This window comes from Haliotis cracherodii, unplaced genomic scaffold (genome assembly GCF_022045235.1).
Source record: "Haliotis cracherodii isolate W230 unplaced genomic scaffold, xgHalCrac1.p SCAF_7, whole genome shotgun sequence".
Lineage (NCBI taxonomy): Eukaryota > Metazoa > Mollusca > Gastropoda > Lepetellida > Haliotidae > Haliotis > Haliotis cracherodii.
The window spans coordinates 16692798-16707125 of NW_027266330.1; the positions used below are offsets into that span (position 1 = coordinate 16692798).

General features: G+C 40.9%; 1 pseudogene; it reads left to right on the forward strand.

Annotated features, from left to right (window-relative positions):
* The window catches only part of LOC139448704 (uncharacterized), a 62451-nt pseudogene that overhangs the window by 35989 nt on the left and 12134 nt on the right, over positions 1–14328 (forward strand).

Below are 14328 nucleotides of genomic sequence, written 5' to 3' on the forward strand. Positions count from 1 at the left end.
TATATGATTTTAAACATATTTTTATGCAACACATAGGATGTTTTTTTCCTGTTTGTTTTATGTTTATTGCTGCACTCTGCTTGGATTGTATCCATACAACAATATTGTCCCTGAAAATGCTTGAAAAATACAATTATTTATAAGGGTGCAAATAAATCGGAAATTGTATATTGTATATATACAAAAATATATATGGTTGTTAGACGGGTTTTCTTTTCTAAAACAATATTTAGGCTCCGAGGTTCACTAAAACATATCTGGTTTGCAGCAGCTGTAGGCGAAACAATATCTGGTCTCCATACAAAACAAACTCTCTAAACGTTGAACAACAAACATTATACAATACTATTCATAATTGTTAATATTTGGAAAGAACGGTTTGTAATACTTGATCATATTTGGGTACACATCTTGGTCACTATACATATTTGATCCTATTTGGGTAGAACTGTTCGTCACTACACATACTTGGTCATATTTGGTTGACATAATTGTCACCATACATACTTCATCATATTTGGGTAGAACTGTTCGTCACTACACATACTTGATCATATGTGGGTGGAACAGTTTATCCCAGGCGCTGAAGAGGGACGTTGTAACGTACAGGCGTGTCCCATCCAGACAGAGCTGCAACATTTGGGATCATCCTTCCAGCCTCATGGAGCAGATAAAAACTGGGTCCGTCTGACCCTGTACAGAGTAAAGCGTTTCTGTTAGCCTTTACACAATCAGCCTCAACGCTCAGGAACACTTTGAACGCTTTGCACAGTAAGCTATAAATAATTTAGAAACTATCGACCTTTTGTTATAGTGAAAGGGGCTGAGGTGGATTTGGGTTTAGGATCTACGTTTTTTTAATGTTTAGGATCTTTCGTTTTCGACATAAGCTGGTGCTCAAGTATTACCATTGTTTTGTAAATAAACAAGAGTAGCGAACTGTATTATTTGAACACTTCTCCCTTTGATTATGAACATCGGTCCAACATTCGGAGAGGAGACGCTTACTAACAAGGATAAACTGAGAGAGTCATGATGCCAACCTGGTCCTCTGGGTCGAGCGTGACTGTGACTGTGACTTCTATTCCCATGCATATGATACCGCAAAAATATACTTAGATTGAGATTAATTAGTTAATGAGTTGATGTGTTGACTGGCAATCTTTTCTTACTCACAAACTTCAGGAATCGTTTAAGATGTCCGAAATATATTGCAATATTGCATATTTTGTATCTCTAGCATTTGTGTATCTTGCATTAATATCGGTATCAGTTGGAGCTGCTGGAGCTGCTGAGAATTTTATGGATTTTATGTGCTTCTTCTCTAGTCGGGTAAGGCTGTTGATGGTGTTGATCCCAACGCCTCATCACGGAACGAATCCGCCATCATCGCAAGATTAAGGCCATCTCCCTCAAAGACATCTCTGACCACAACACTGCTATTGTTTTTACTGTTAATCCTCCACCTACTATATATATATATATATTCTGCACTATGTCCCTCATTCAGTCTTGCTTGACAACGGTATAAGGATTTATACAGAAACGTCGCTTTTCACAATATTAAAGAAGTTGTTATCCATAAAATTGTGTCTATCTTGTCATCCGTCAACTTCTAAGTAATGCCTATCAAACAGTCTATCCGTCGTCTACATGGAGACGTGGCAAGCAACACCATCAACAGCCTTACCCGACTAGAGAAGAAGCACATTCTAACCAGTAACCACCTGCACTATGTCCTTCATTCAGTCTTGCTTGACAACGGTATAAGGATCTATACCGAAACGTCGCTTTTCACAGTATAAAAGAAGTTGTCATCCATAAAATTGTGACTATCTTGTCATCCGTCAACTTCTGAGTAATGCCTATCAAACAATTTACCTGCTGAGAATTGTCAAAAATTGCGATATCGTTGATACTTTGGGAATCAGCATATTTTAAAGTAAAATATATCTGATTTTCACTTAAGGCATTACATGGGAAGATGGTGTTTCAAACATGTTGAAATAATATATATCCAGTTATATGATAATCCGATAATATGAAAATCTAAGATACCGCACACAATATTCTATGAAATGACTTTTTAATTTTTGTCAGCACCTATGGAAAACATCATACCATGGTATCACGTGTTTAATACCATATAGCATATTCAGTGTACAGTGTTCAGAGATACATTGTAAAGCAATATTTCGTTGTAAATAAAATTTATCGCGATCTGTTATTTCTGCAGGTGAGAAAACGTGTTTCCTACTTGACCGGACACACCGAGTGAGTGAGTTTAACACCTCAGTTCCGGGTAGGTTCTTGTCAGCTTAATGTGGGAGGAACGTGATACAGCTGTCAGACGTTTGCAACTTGAGTGAAACCAGAGAGTATGAGTATGGTGCTGACAAAACTAGAAACATTAACAGGGTGAACCGGCATTCGAACGCACAATCATAGTTTTCTGGGTTCCCGCTAAAAAGAGTATTATCGGCTATCAGACCTTGAAACAAGAGAACATTTATGTAACATGTACGAGTAAATGGAAAACGTCAACAGCTGAGAATACCAAAAGAGACAATCAAGTGATGTCGGTCCATATATTGAAGATGGGTACCATGTGATGTTTATTTGTGAACAACAGTGTGTTATCAAAGAAAGTATTTTTTGCCTTATTACACCTTTTCTTTCATAAATAAACTCGTTATGTACTTAACTCCACAATTTTGATAATATCGACGGATATGGGATTCGACGCCAAGAGCAGATGTTTCTATCAAGACATATGAAGTGACTCCACCCAGAAAATAACGGCGCATCAGAGTGAGTGAGTACGGTTTTACGCCGCTTTTAGCAATATTCCAGCAATATCACGGCGGGGGACACCAGAAATGGGCTTCACACATTGTACCCATGTCGGGAATCGTCTTCGGCGTGACGAGCGAACGCATTAACCACTAGGCTACCCGACCGCCCCGGCACATCAGAACACACTTTGCTTTTGTTGACAAGCATTCAGTCATGAGAATGTTCAGCTCAACGCCACTGTGAATAGAATGCCAGTTATACAACAACGTATCAGTTTATTGAGGGAGGGGAGCCTAACGAGATGCAGGTCTTACACGTGTATAACTTTGGTGAACCCCACATACATTTGAACGGGGCTTCAACAGAATCCTAAAACGCTGTGATCGTGGCGCACCTTACTTAATGACCGAAGATGTAAATGACTACATCTAAATAAAATAGTGCTACATGTGCTCAACATAATTGTCATATAGAAGTACCTATCTCCTCACGCTTATTTTTATACATTGTCCTGTTTAAGTACTCAATTCGGTGTGCGTAGGGATCAAGACCATCAAACAATTAGGAGTCAGACCGACCGGATCTGGACCTAAAAGATCGCGGCACTCAAATCACTTATCATTATTGCATATCACAAAGCAGTAAAGTTAAAATGTAGGTGTTTATTTGGACGTTGACCTTCCCGTGAATGATCATTTATCATACATAAATAGATCTTGTTATTTCCACGTACAACACAATAGGTGTAATATGGCAAGATTTACTTTCAGAATAGTGACGTGTGGTGCAGAACGCAACTTCGCAAGGCTTGCTTGGTTTTTTTAAGGATGACAACTTTATGTTGCACAAAGACTTGTCATATATATGAGTACTATATTGCGATGTAAAAACTACCGTGAGTAATTATGTAACGTGGTGAGAGGTTCACGCGTTTATTACTAGCAGCTAATTGTATCAATGGATGACCATATAAAGGATAAAAAACAACAATTTACACTGTCAATGATCACTGATTAATTAAACTAGAACAAATATACAAGCTGATCACCTAAGCAACTGTATAACAGTAAGAAAAAAGAGAGTTAAAAAGAAAAGATATTGACAAGATGCATAGACAGGCTATTAAGTCAGCTGCTACAAATTGACACCTGAAAGTTAATCAACTCAACACTCTATTTAGAGGGAATAGACTCAGTAGGGTTAAATAGCGGACATTAAACAAAGAAAGCCTATCCCTAAAATATAAGCCGCTTGGACAAAACAAATAGACAAAAAATGCCTGAATAGCAATCTAGTTTCATAGACTACGGATTCAGTGATGTTGACTGTGCAAGTAAAGTTTATACTTCACAAAGATACAAGATACTTTACCCAAGGAGTATCTAGATTCCCATCAATGAATAGGTTCTTGACCTAAACTAGACAATCGCGGGAAATTGTTTATCCACGGATTACTTGGAAAACGGGTTACGAAATGTAAGAGCCCAGCCAATAAGTTTTAGCACAATACCACCAGAGTAAGTCAGTATAAGAGATAAAACTGCCCCATGACCATATACTAATGAAGCATTGGTTGCGATCAGACCAAGCCAGTAGCAAGACCAAACGTAAACGATCTAGCAATACTGGGAGGAAAGGACATATGATTTGACAAGGGTTTTATACACAACAGTTTCACCAAGGTTGTTCAATTATATAAACGTGTTGCACAACGTGGACTTGGCAGCTCATGGTGTACATTTGACTTTTTGTGGTTGTCAAGACTCATCATACTGCTATCAACCCACAGGGCATATAATCACAGGTGACTTCTCTATTGTTCACAATAACAACCTTCGTCAGTTATTCAAATATGGACCAAAATACCGTGAGTAACCTCCTATCCATTGGGATCACAACTATAAAATCATTATTGGTGCTGTCGAAGAATATGCCCAAAATGGACTAAAAGAGAAAAGGAACCTGTTGAATGTCTTTCAGAGTGGGTTACGTCAGTGCGTAATGTTGTCATTGGTAGAATGCACACACTTAAAAAGATGAAACGGAATTGGGATAAACTCATTCTGTCCCAGCCAGCTGCTATCCAAAGTCTGGCTGACCTACATGAAAAGTTTGTAGTTGTTCCCAAATGACATAACTATTACATGTAAGCATCACTACATTAATTGTTTGATCAAAGAACTTGGCATAAATAACATATATAAGCCACATATAAGGCCAGTAAGTTAACTGAGGAAGAAACCATAAATCAGTACTGTCAACTTTCGACTTAATATTACTCTAAATCTTCCATTCCTCTTTTGTACCGGATTCCAAAGCTCCATAAAAATCCGTACAAAGAGAGAGATATTGCTGGGTCCACCAAATGTACCACCAAATCCCTTTCTCAAACACTAACCAAAATCCTCAGTACAATCAAGGAAGGACATCATTTGCTAATGTAAATGTATTACGTCATTGTGAATGACTTACTGAGGTAGTACTTTACAGACCTTTCCCATTTAATGGTGATATTATTTGAACACATGTGTTGCACCAGATCTCTCTGAAGAGCAAGTTGTGCATCCATACGCTCATGTCACCTCTCTTTTTGAGAACTATTTTATTCCGCGGTATAGCTGTTTGTGTATGAATGCCAGTGTAAACATGAAGTCACAGTACTTAATAAACTTGTGTTTAGATCTTGGCCTACATGGCAATGGAGCATGCACTGTCTATCAAAATTTCAAAGAGCGTCATACGACTCTTACTCAGAAATTGTTTGATAAAGGATAGGACATGCAAGGCCTCATTAAAGTATCATAGGCAGTTTGGCAGGGTATATAGGTTTTAACAGGGAGTCTATATATTTTAACAGGGAGTGTATATACGTTTTATAACTTCCCTTAATTAAGTAAGTTGATTATATCTATTTAAATAAACAAAGTGCTTCCAATAAAAATTATAACAGCAGCTGGGGTATCATTACCATGGCCAGCAGCACAGAGTCATGTGCGGGTCAGCGGGTTGTAATTAATGCCAGAGAATGGCCGGTTGGCCACTGAAGCTGAACTTTGTGGATGAGGTGCGGGATACTGCAGGCTGACCATGTATGTAACGTAACACGATACATTGCAGTCTGACAGTGAGGGTTAAAGATAGTACGCTTTCTGTGAGGGGAACTTGACCCTCGGACAGCGGCTAGGCAGGTTGGCACTCTTACGCCTCAGAGATCCTGCTTGGCCATACTACTATGTAGTTATATAGACATATTAAGATCACGAATAAACGTTGTGGACCCACTGACGGACTTGTGTGTTGATATAAGAGAAATATCCGGTAGAGCACCAACGTCTACCTAGGATATATAACGTCTACCTAGGATATATAACGTCTACCTAGGATATATAACGTCTACCTAGGATAAAAGCTTTCAAAAAGTGTTAGGGTAGACATGTGGAAGACATTTCCAAATTTGACGCATCAGTGGTAAAAATGATATCATATTTTGACGTGTACCATATGTTCCCTTGGTTTTTTTAGATGAACAATTGACTTGCCATTGCATGTGTTCATTACGGGTGCCACCGGTGGGGCAGGATACGCACACCTTTTCGCGAACACCTGATGATTCTTAAACACATGCTCACGCTTAATGCTTAGTTTTCTATAAGATATGGAATGGGTTTGTCGCATTATATACATGTCAGCACTTCAATAGCCTGATGAGGGGACCGCCTCCGTGGTCTAGAGGTAGAGCGTCCGCCCGGAGAGCGGAAGGTCCGGGGTTCGATCCCCGGCCGCGTCATACCAAAAGACGTTAAAAGATGGTACTTGTTGTTACCCTGTCTGACGCTCGGCAATAAGGGGCTAAAACAAGGACTGGTCGGCTCGGAATCAGTATACTGTGTCTGAGTGGGGTATTCATGTTAAACTGCGGCATGGTATCTCAGTGGGCTAGCACTATAAATCGGCATCAGTCCGGACTAGTACAAGCAGCCACACAAACACACACACGTACATGCACGTCGCCATATAAGTGCAATAATCTTGGACGCGACGTTAAACCCAATTCCACCACCACACCTGATTAGGTAACCAAAGTGTGTTTCCTAACATAGGGCAAACCTTAATAGCTAACCAACCACTATTTTTAAAGCAATACTGAAGATGTACGTAACAAAATAAAGTGCTGAACATACGTTATCCACGCGTGTCGCTAAAGATTTACACCCAGATATGTACAAATATTTGCTGGTGAAGAGGACCAAAAAACATGAGAACAATAAGTACCAGAAAATTGCGCTACTGCGTGAAAATTAAAGTTAAACAAACATTTTCTACACATGAATAAGGAAGCAGACATATATGAGATAACACATATCAGATCAATAAATGATAAAAGTATGCAATTATACAGCTAGAGAATAAAATTTACGTGTCACTATTCTCCAGCAACGGAAGAAAACTCACTGGACAACGACGATCGCCGTATTTTGCCGAATTGTGCCGGACAATTAAGGGAGAGGGCAGCGGTTCGGTCACTAGACTGTGACTAGACTGGTTTTACGACCCGGTGAGAAAACAGGTTTAAGCATATACACCTAAGTATTCACCCGATGAAGGGAAAGAAGTAACACTGAAACGTCGTAACAATCAAATAGAAGTTGTTTTCTATAAACAGTCACACGTCATCAACTTGTTTGTGAAAGTATTTTTTTTAACTTTTTAAGAATTTCAAAGGACTTTTTCCATAAACAGAGCCATCCAATGGCAGGTATGCGTTTACTGAAAACGTCAGAATACTTAAGAATGTTAAGTATAAGTGGAGCTACTTACTAGATAGATGTTAGTGCACCACATGTTATTCTCGTGCATTCAGTCATGAAGGTTCTCATATGCCTGTCATGTTGGGTGGCGTCCGTCTTAACCCAATGTAAGTTTCATTACTACTTATCATTGATTTTGTTAAGCCTGATCGTGCAGATTTTAAGTAATTAGTACTTGTCAATGAATCGCTTTATATGTATATCATAATCATTCACTGACACCGTATGTTGACGACAAATTAATATGTTCTTGATCGGGTGGTCAGGCTCGCTGACTTGGTTGATGCATGTCATCGGTCCCAAATGCGTGGATTGTCTGGTCCAGACTCTGTAGTCCTGAGTTGTAGTCAAAACCATGTCTCTGAGAGGTGATGACTTGAAATAGATAGCTTATGATTTTTTGCTTAAATATATATATGTACATTGTACACGTTGATTGTCCTAAACATTCGTTGTTCAGCAGACACTCTTTGTGTGCTGACCGCCTCCGTGGTCTTGTGGTAGAGCGTCCGCCCGTAGAGCGGAAGGCCCAGGGTTCGATCCCGGGCCGCGTCATACAAAAAGACGTTAAAAGATTGTACTTGTTGTTACCCTGACTGGCGCTCGGCATTAAGGGGCTAAAACAAGGACTGGTTGGCTCGGAGTCAGTATACTGTGTCTGATTGGGGTATTCATGTTAAACTGCGGCATGGTATCTCAGTGAGCTAGCGCTATAAATCCGCATCAGTCCGGACTAGTACAAGCAGCCACACACAAACATACACGCGCATGCACGTCGCTATATAAGTGCAATAATCTTGGACGCGACGTTAAACCCAATTTCACCTCACCTCACCTTTGTGCTGCTGTCTGGTTACAGTTTCTAACTTGACAGAAAGACGGGAAATAGTCCATTTCTCACTTTCCCCTGGGGCACGGGTGGCCCAGTCGTCTAAGACACCGCGATTCGCTGCGCAGAGTTGCGTCCCTTGGGCACGCCCGAAACCTATGATTGTGGGTTCGAATCCCGGTTCGCCCGGATTATGTTTCTAGGTTTGTCAGCACCATACCCGTGCTTGTGGGTTTTCACCGTAGTGGTAAACGTCCGAGACCTGCATCACTTGGGGCTTTCCTCCCACATTAATCTGACAAGCCGTGATATAACTGGAATACTGTTAAAAGCGGCGTTAAACCCAACTCACTCACTCACTTTCCTCGTTCCTCCCCTTTTAACGTTACTTCATCTAACTATAGCAAAAATTTCGCTCCAGATTCGTATTCTTCTGTTTTTCTTTCGTGACCCTTCATCTCCTCGCCCCTTTCTCTCGCCCCCTCTCGCGTCTTCCGTTCTGTGTCGGATCTTCTTTCATTCTCTCTCGTTCTCTATCCTTCGGGTTATATCTATCTCCAAACGCCCTTGTGTACACCCGTGAAGATTCCGGGGTAGAATAGGTCTTCAGCAACCCATGCTTGCCGTTAAAGGTGACCATGCTTGCCGTCCAAGGCAACTAACAAGATCGGGTGGTCAGGCTCGCTGACTTGGTTGATGCATGTCATCAATCCAAATTGCGTGGATTGATGCTCATGATATAAATCAGTGGATTGTCTGGTCCAGACTCGATTATTTACAGACCGCCGTCATATAGCTGGAATATTGCTGAGTGCGGCGTTCAACAACAAACCAACCAATCAACCAAATCATACGTGTACAACTATTGCCCAAACGTTTTTTGACCAAGGTTACAACATTCAAGGCATTTTCGTTGTATCCTAAGTGTGGAGGACATCTTCCAATTGATAGATAAGTAACAAAAATGATGTCGGATGAAATTAATATTTTAACTTGTGTCACATGTTCCCGTGTTGTTTTTCCATGTGTACAATTGTCTTGTGCTTACTTGCTTATCATATGGACTCTGCTTTTAAAGATATATATCTTATCACTGTGTAAGGGGTTTATTTTAATTGCTTTGGACAAAATGTCTCCATTTATTTCCTTTGAGGTGCTTTTAATTATATAAATGTGAAATGAATGAAGCTTTCGATGGGTTTAGGTTTTGATATATATATATATGTCTTATGGCATGCTCGTGGCGGTACACGGCTATACCCACGGTCGGTGCATCAATATGTACACAAAATACACTCTAAGCTTCCTGGAGAGTAAACGGCCCAAGCTGCATGGAAGGCGCTAGAACGTTTACATTGTCATAACCATCACATCCTACTGGGTACCCATCCGTTGGATGGAAGGCAGATGCCATTGCGAAAGTAGTTTTGCATTGACACGTGTTTCAATGCAGCCAAGCTTGAAGAAGGCGGTTACCCTCATATCATCTCAACCACCAGCGCTGCATAACCTTGACTTTGTAATTTTGCGCCGTGCAGGCCTGAAGTGATGTGATTGTCACACCGTTTGAAGTAATGCCATGACACCGTTTGATCAATGAAAGCATCATTTGTTGTCATAGTAGATAACACAACAACTTTAAGCGCCGATGCGGTGTACTCCGTTTACTGTAAACAGGATTACATACATGCACGAAATGAAACAAACCATAACGTGAAACAAGTGCAATCCTTTGATGAATTCTTTCAATATTTAGCGCGGATCCTTCAGTCAGCAATTGACATGATGTGAGCCAGTGCAACATTTTATGTTAGCTTACCAATGTGTCATGTATTCGAGCCGCGTTAGCTGTAACGTCAGTTCGTATTCTAAACTCTGAAATTAAATACGGTAATGGCTATGAATCAAAATATTGTTTGAATGGTTTCATAAAATTTAATAGAAGGTGCCCAGAGAGTCTCAGTCTCAGAGTATCAAGGTAACATTTGTTATGTCAATATTCATTTATTTAGATGACAAATTGACAGAATAGTTTCTGTTAAAATATGACATAAAGGAGCCCAGACACACTCGTTTTCTGAACGGAAGAAATCTGGAATTGACAATCTATGATAGACTGGCATTGGTTTATATGGATAATTTTGTTTAAGTACTGAATTCAGACCAGTCAGGTCTTGTCACCGGGTGAAACCTTATATTGATAATAGAATAAATAGACGAACATACGTCAGTGTTACTGGGGTATGTTGCTGTTAATGATGTAGCAATGATACTGATAAATAAAAGTGGATTAATGGAACTTTAAGAAATTGACTTTATAAACTCCTTTTATGCTGACTTTCAAAGCAAAAGCTATCACTCATATCAAACATGTTTATCTTTGTCTGATGATCCTCTTGAGAAGCATGTCAAGACAATGATGACAACTAGACATTCCACAGTTTTCTAAAACAAGGATGTGGGACATAAGCTCAATGTCAATGTTCATTTTGTTGATGGTTCTGCACTGCTGAACGGTGCAGAAAAGAGTGTCAACCAAACAAAGTGTCATATCAAATAAGCCCAGACTCAGTTTTACAGGAAGAGGTTATCTGAACGACCACTGCATCGAGTTTATGTATGTGCACTGTGTAGAGAAGATAAGTAACTCTGCTTCTCTTGGATGAAGTCGGCTGGCATAGAACGTGAAACAGAAGGTTGGTTGGTTGGTTTGTTGTTTAACGCCGCACTCAGCTATATGACGGATGTCTGTAAATAATCGAGGCTGGACCAGACAATCCAGTGATTGATATCATGAGCATCGATCCACGCAAATGGGATCGATGACATGCATCAACCAAGTCAGCGAGCCTGACCACCCGATCCCGTTAGTCGCCGTTTACGACAAGCATAGTCACCTTTTACGGCAAGCATGGGTTGCTGAAGACCTATTTCACCCCGAATCTTCACGGGTCGAAACAGAAGACTTTCTGTTTGCTGCCCAGGGCCAGTCACTTTCCACTCGAAACCGTCAATGTTGGATTTTGCATCAAAATGTAAATATGAAATGTAGATTATGTAATGAATTTAATGAGACTGTCCAGCACATTGTCAGTGGATGCCCCGCTTTGGCACAAACACAGTATCTTAAACGACATGATGGTTTAGCTCGACCATTTTATTATCGTCTTCGCCATTGGCCCGTATACAGCCTCAGACGTATCCAGGCCAACAAACCTGATCTTGTCCTTTTTATAAATCCAATGAAATCATTAATATTATTGAATTTTCTGTCCCTTTTGACACTAATGTGATTGACAGGTTTCAGGAAAAACAACGCGAATATGCGGAACTTGCTCTCAAATTTCACGCTTGCATCTCAAGTACCAAATTGTCCGTCTCGCCATCGTTCTCGGTGCCTTAGGATTGGTATCTCCGAATCAGTTGACTGACATTGGGAGAGTACCGGGTTTTGCTGCCAGGAATATAGCCCTTCTGACAATCTGGGTAATGCAGGAGGCTGCTACGTTCTCGGTGTGTTCAACTGGGCAGCGCTTCCAGGGAGAAGCCCTATTGGCTGTCTGAAAAACCATTTGTTCAACTCCGCAGCCCAGTCAGCCTCCCTCTGGTATACAAACCAACCAAACTGGAGATGGGACTTGTCCCAGGGGGAGGCACAGAACCCGCCCAAGAATATATTGGACGTACCAACTCAAGTCCACACTTCTTGTGTGTTCGAAAGCAACAGGATGGCCAGCCATACCACGTATAAATGGCAAATTACTGAAGCAACATTGGGACAAAGCCATGCCAATGTATGCATACCTGACAGAGCAGAATATTCGCGACCAGCTCCGGCGACTGAAATTGTATAAGCGCCAGGAGTTTGGTGAGCTAACAGCCAACGCTCGTCAGACGCCTTTGCATGAACCCCAAGTTCCAACATCGGCAGACCCAAAATTGCAAAGGGATTTCCGCATTGTTCTCCCTAACTACCTGTTGACCCACTCATGGGCTCACGAAAGGAAATTTCTGATGTTGGCCGCGAAGATTTTAAGTGTTCCCCCTCTTTCGACCCCTCTGCTGTCGATGATCTTTCTGATGATCCCTTGTATATTTTGTTTATGTCATTTTATAATCAAATCTGTGTTTTACCGGTTGAGAAACGGAGGCCAATCAAACAAATTAACCAATCATTTCCACTGAATCAACTTAATATAAGATCAATTTGGGGAAAAATACAAACAAAACACAAGACAACAAATGAGAAAATTCTCAATCAATTTCTTGATTCTCTAAAGGTAAAGTTAAGGTTTGGACAGAAAGAAAAATAATTTCGTAAAACAAAATAAGTTGTTTATGTCAAATTAAAAACAATTGTACGGGCAACTGAATGCAAGAATGAGAGTGATAAAAAAAGACACACCATGGATTCCAGTAAAAGGGGGGGGGGGGGGGGGGGGGGGGGGGGCACGGGTGGCCCAGTCGTCTAAGGCGCCGCATTTCGCTCTCATTTCGCTGTGCAGAATTGCGTCCCTTGGGCACGCCCGAAACCTATGATTGTGGGTTCGAATCCCGGTTCGCCCGGATTATGTTTCTAGGTTTGTCAGCACCATACACCTGCTCGTGGGTTTCACCGAAGTGGTAAACGTCCGAGACCTGCATCACTTGGGGCCATTAATCTGACGCCGTGATGTAACTGTAATACTGTTAAAAGCGGCGTTAAACCCAACTCACTCACTCCAGTGAAAGGTTTTGGTCTATAACCGGCAACTGTAACCTCGAGGAACCATGGGTAGAGGATTACAATAATAGTGTACATGAAAAAATAAGGTCACCATTGGTGTGTTTCATTACACCTGATTGCCTAAAAAATGTCATTAAAAAGTCCAAATCTAATACGGCGCCAGGGCCTGATGGTATTCGAAACCAGTATTGGAAACTGTTCCCTTGTGTCCAAACGCCATTACTTCACTGTTTTAATTCTCTTGTGGGTGCAGGGGATGTTCCGCCTTGGTTCTGCAAAGGGCGAACAATACTTCTCCCAAAGAAAGGTGATCTGACTGACCCTAAAAACTTCCACCCAATTACTTGTTTGAACACACAGTACAAACTATTTACAGGGTGTCTTGCAGATCTCGTGCCATCGAACTGCGTTTCGAATCACATTATCTTCATGGAGTAGAAAGGAGCCAGAAAGGGATGTTGGGGTTGTAAGGATCAATTGCTGGTTCAGAAAATGATACTTGAAGAGGCTAAAACTTACCACCGTAACCTCTCAATGTGTTATGATTATGTACCTCACAAACGGATTTTAAAGTCACTGGAATGTATTGACCTCCCCGAGCGACTACTTGTATTACTCAAGTCTTTAATGAATTGCTGGTCAACTCAACTTGAGATGTATTCGCAGGGGCAGGTGGTGACTTCGGAACCCATTTCTATTAGAAGAGGAATATTTCAGGGCGATTTTTTCAGTCCTTTGCTTTTCTGTTTGTCATTAAATCCTTTAAGCTTTGTGCTTAGCAAAGAGGAAGGTTATCATCCTGGACCTCCTCAGCACAGATCCCCAACACCCCTTATTCACCTACTTTACATGGATGACCTTGAACTTATTGCCAATTGAGGATCCACACTCTAAAAACAGATTCTCCTTATCGAGTCCTTTTCTAATGATATCGGCATGTCCTTTGGACTCGACAAATGCAACATTCTTCATCTGAAACGTGGCAAGGTAGAAAAGGGAGGATCAGTCACTTTACTTGGAGGAGGAGTTAGTGACCATCTCGTCGAAGGTCAGGCCTACACGGACTTAGGGATGCAGATTAGGGACAAACTCCAGAAAGCACATATCAAGGAAAAACCTTGGGGCAGAGTACAAATGTAGACTTAAGAAAATCTGGAGTTCAGAGCTGA